Here is a 4,996-nt window from a genome sequence, read left to right on the forward strand (position 1 = left end):
ATATATATATATATATATATATATATATATATATATATATATATATAAACTGGGATATCATACAAAGTCGGATATATATATACAAAGATAGAGAGAGAGAGAGATACATACACACACACACACACACACACAAACACGCGCGCGCGCACACACACACCGGAAACATACATACATACACGCGCGCGCGCACACACACAGATAGAAACACATACACACATACACATGTGTGTCTGAATGCATGCGAAAGCGAGAAAGAGAGAGAAAAGAGATTAAAAAATTATTCAAGTTCTTGAATTAATTACCATTATATAGGAATTTATATGTAAAGATTTTTACATAGTCAGTCTGTAGTTTATGTAGTCAGTGAAATTCAAGTAAAAAAAGCACATATGTATATTTCCATGTTAGTGAAATGAAATATATAGTATTTTTGTTAAATCAATGAATGATTTTTATGTATTTTGCAGATGACAGTGAGTCTATTTCATGTCTACGCAGCAGTTAATGGTAAATAATGTTTTATGAATATATTCGTTAATGATGTAGTCAGAAGCTACAATTGGTGAATGGTAAGGAGAGAGAGAGTGAGTGAGTGAGAGAGAGAGAGAGAGAGAGAGAGAGAGAGAGAGAGAGAGAGATAGAGAGAGAGAGAGAGGGGGGGGGGTTAAATTAAAGTTACATAAAACTTATAAAGTTTTTGTTTGGAAATCTCTGGGAAAACTGAAGATTCGTATTTTAAATAAACAGACTAAATAGTGTCTGCAAATTACATAATCAGTAAACATTTAGAATATATGAGTATTTTTATTACATCAAAGTAAGGAGAAAAAAGTAAAATGACCACAGACAACTATTCCAACGATGCTTATTTGGAGGTTGTGAATCTTCAGAGAAGTAAATGCAACTCACTACATGGGAGATATTTAAAGCTTTTTTTTTATTTATTATATATTTATTATACACCGAGTCACGCTTTTGCAGGCTGCTTCAGACTAAAATGCATATTACACAGTGGTTATGAAATTAAAAGAAAGGGTCTAGTGATTGACAGAAGAGTATTTGCTAAAGCTTTGAGAGAAAAGATTGCAAACTTCAATTTATGTTACCGATTATCAGTCCTTGTTAATAATATATTTAGTGAAATATTTTTAAAATCCTAAACAAGAACACTCGAAACGTTTCTCCTTTATTGCAAACAACAACGTTAACTGCTGACTGCTACAAAGCAATAAAACCACAGCAATATATCTTCCTTTAGATACATTACTTTTTTTAATTTTAACTTTGTGGGGGCTCTCATAAAATGAAAAGAAATCTTGACAGACACGATAATGCAGCTTTTCTTTGTTAAAATACTCCAGAACTAAACGGAAACGAAATAAAAGAGCTGTAAAATTTAAAACTTGGGAGGCAAGCCATTGTATTCATAAAACTGTCGTTTGTTAAAGAATTGATTATGAGAGCGAGATGTCGAAATAAAGTTTGTAGCTAAGGTTGTGTATGGTGGATAGTTAGAGAAATTTTTGTGTTTATTATCATTACATTCCTCAAAGCAAAAATAACGTAGAACAAATTATAGTGTAAAACAAATCAAAAAGGAAATTAGGGTAGACACTAATAAATTACAAGCAGGAATTATTAATGTATTATTCTTAAACCAATGCAATTAACATACTTTTATTCCAGTAGAGTATACCTTAACAATATAGTGTCCAAAGTAAATGAAATATTCTGATGCAAATTAATTGTTACCTATAAATCTTGCACTACATTTCAGCGTAGATTTCCTAAGAATTTGGTCATGCTTATTTTATTTATTCTGGCGGCAAATTTTGTAAGGCTTTTTGAATCAACTCCATTATACAGTCACGAGAATAAAATAAACCAAAGTCAGCCATACGTGGATTTGAGCAAAAATGTGCTGCATCAAATGACATACTCATCCGATAATCTAAAACACTTCATCCATAATCTACAGCTTCCAGCCAAGCCAACCAGTTGGTAATAATATGAGTAGAAATATTACATTATCATTAAGTATCATAAAACTTAATGAATATATAATGATGTTTCTATTGACATGTGTATGAATCAACATTCTATTAAGCACATACATACATACATACATACATACATACATACATACATACATACATACATACAAATGAACGCGCATGCGAACGACAGCAATACTAGGCTACGTCTAATAGAGGTGTTTTCTGTAATTTGATATATATGTATATTGTTGTTGGCACTCCGTCGCTTACGACGTCGAAGGTTCCAGTTGATCCGATCAACGGAACAGCCTGCTCGTGAAATTAACGTGCAAGTGGCTGAGCACTCCACAGACACGTGTACCCTTAACGTAGTTCTTGGGGATATTCAGCGTGACACAGTGTGACAAGGCTGACCCTTTGAATTACAGGAACAACAGAAACAGGAAGTAAGAGAAAGTTGTGGTGAAAGAGTACAGCAGGGTTCACCACCATCCCCTGCCGGAGCCTCATGGAGCTTTAGGTGTTTTCGCTCAATAACCACTCACAACGCCCGGTCTCGGAATGGAAACCGCGATCCTATGACCGCGAGTCCTCTGCCCTAACCACTGGGCCAGTGCGCCTCCATATATATGTATATATAGCGAACACATATATACACATATACATACATATATATTCTTTCTTTTATTCTTTTATATGTTTCAGCCCAAATGCAATGACCATGCTGGAGCACCGCCATCACTGTTTCAGAGGTCATTCTTATGCGATTGAGTTTCTCACTTATTGAGTTTCTCATAGGTTCATCTGGTACCTTGAATAGCTGGAGATCAAGTTGTTTCTTGAAAACAACTACTCCTACGCAATGAAGACTCCCCAGATATTTTGGCAAGGCATTAAATAGCCGTGGGCCCTTGAATCCCAAGCTACAGCAGTACATGGGCCTCACTCCAGACTGGATAGCTGGGACTTTTGGAACAGTGCAGTGACGTTCAGTTCGCAGGGTTAGTATAACTCTTGATGCCAAAGTTTGGTGCCAACCCCTCGAGGATCCTCCATACATATACCACTACAGACTTCTCCCGTTTTCGCTTCAGGGAGTAGAGTTCTTTTAGGCTCTCTCAGTTGCTCATCTGTTCGATTGATGCAATCTTCCTATTGGAGAACCGCTGAACTGCCTCAAGTTCCGCTATTGGTTTGACACTGTAGGGTGACCACAGTTGAGAACAGTAGTCCAGACGGCTGAGTACAAACGTCCTCCATAGATCTAGCATAGTTTCCTGATCCCTTATTCTGAAGGTTCTCAAAGTTCATCCGGTCATTCGCTTGTACATTGCCACCATCTTTGTGATATGTACGTGAAACGAGGTGTCGTTGCTTGTATCAATCCCCAGATCACACACTGTACTTGACTCTGAGTTTGCCGTTCCTTTTGGTCCAAATAATTGTTGCTGTGGAATGTAAGCACTGGCTAGCTGATAGTGGAGGGCTTAGAATTTAATTGTATTAAATAGCATGTTGTTTTCTTCAGCCCATTTATATATGGCATCTAGAACCTATTGTAGAAGATTATCATCGAAGTTTCCCTCACTGCTAATACTACTTTTGTGTCGTCGGCATAACTGATGGCATGTCTGAGAGAGCCATCATAAACACCAGCGACTTCAAAAGAGTTCCCTGAGGCATTCCATTCTCTATTACTGTCTCCTCAGAGAGAGGACCTCATTGGCTGCCACCACATGGTTTTCAAGAAGTTATGTAACCACTCTCACAGTTTTCCTACTATGCCGAGTCTCCGTACCTTGTGACATATCATCCCATGATCGACCATACCAAAGGCTTTTGCAAAGTCAAGATGTATTACATCCATGTTTGAACGATTCATTAGTTCTTTCAACACCCAGTTATAACGTTGCAAAAGCTGTGTAAGGCAGCTTTTGCCTGAGCAGAAACCCTGCTGAGTGTCAGGGAGCGAGAGATTATCTTCGAGGAACACGTTTAATTTCCTCTTGATAATGCGTTTCATAAATTTGCTGACATGGGAGGTGAGAGCGACAGGTTTATAATTTTTTAGCATTTGTTCTGCTACCTCCCTGGTGGATATGACATGTGCCTTTCTTTAACTTTTTGGGAAGTCTCCCAGTTGCGATGAAGCTCTGGAAGACGACCTGTAGTGGTCCTGCAAGAGCCCCTTTGCATTTCTTTAGGAGGATTGCTGAAAATTCATAAGGTTCTGTCACTGAGTTTGAATTCATTTCATCAATGAGCTGATATTCCATCAGTTTCTTCTATTTTGATGTTATCAATAATTGCGCTATAATCTTTGCGTAGAGCTGTGGTGCCGAAGAATTGATTAGGCATAGCTACTTGCAAGTGCCTCAATGGAGCTGTTGAAACATTTTTGTATTGCACATTCAATATATCACTGATCCTCTGGGGGCGTGCAGTTAGTGAACTATTTTCTTTGAACAGGGGCCCTATCTTGTAACGTACTGAAGCAAATTCTTTTATAAATCTATAGAAGGTTTTAGGGTTTCCCTTTATATTCTTGACAGCCCTGAGTGCCTTCTCTGCCCTCTCCTCATGGGAGTGTTTGAGCTCATTTTCGATTTCGAGCAATGTTTGTTTGAGATAGGATCTTTTGCTATCCTTTAGTGGCCCATTTAGACTGTTGGAGATTTTTGCACTGTTCATGCAGTGACGTACCCGAGAGGAGGTGACCATATATATATATATATAACTGAGAATGTGTCTGTCTGTCTGTGTATCTGTATGTGCGCATCACTAAAACTCAAGAACTACCCAACCGATTTCATTCAAATTTTACTCATGCCTTATTTAGGATCAATGCAGTGTTATGGGCCCAAAACGTTTCGGTATTACACTGTTTCGGTATTACGTGTCAAAAGTGAAACAATAATATTCCTATTGTAATGTGATATAATACTTTCACTATGTATTTATATACATGTTTGTATATGTATGTATATATATATATATAT

General features: G+C 37.4%; 1 long non-coding RNA gene across 1 annotated transcript in view; it reads left to right on the forward strand.

Moving 5' to 3' along the window:
- Positions 1 to 4,996, forward strand: part of LOC128247581 (uncharacterized) — a 55,630-nt gene that overhangs the window by 5,350 nt on the left and 45,284 nt on the right. Inside the window, exon 2 of the long non-coding RNA XR_008263914.1 lies at positions 468 to 507. This is a non-coding gene — a long non-coding RNA (uncharacterized LOC128247581). The remainder of the gene's footprint in view (positions 1 to 467; positions 508 to 4,996) is intronic.

This window comes from Octopus bimaculoides, chromosome 4 (genome assembly GCF_001194135.2).
Source record: "Octopus bimaculoides isolate UCB-OBI-ISO-001 chromosome 4, ASM119413v2, whole genome shotgun sequence".
Classification (NCBI taxonomy): domain Eukaryota; kingdom Metazoa; phylum Mollusca; class Cephalopoda; order Octopoda; family Octopodidae; genus Octopus; species Octopus bimaculoides.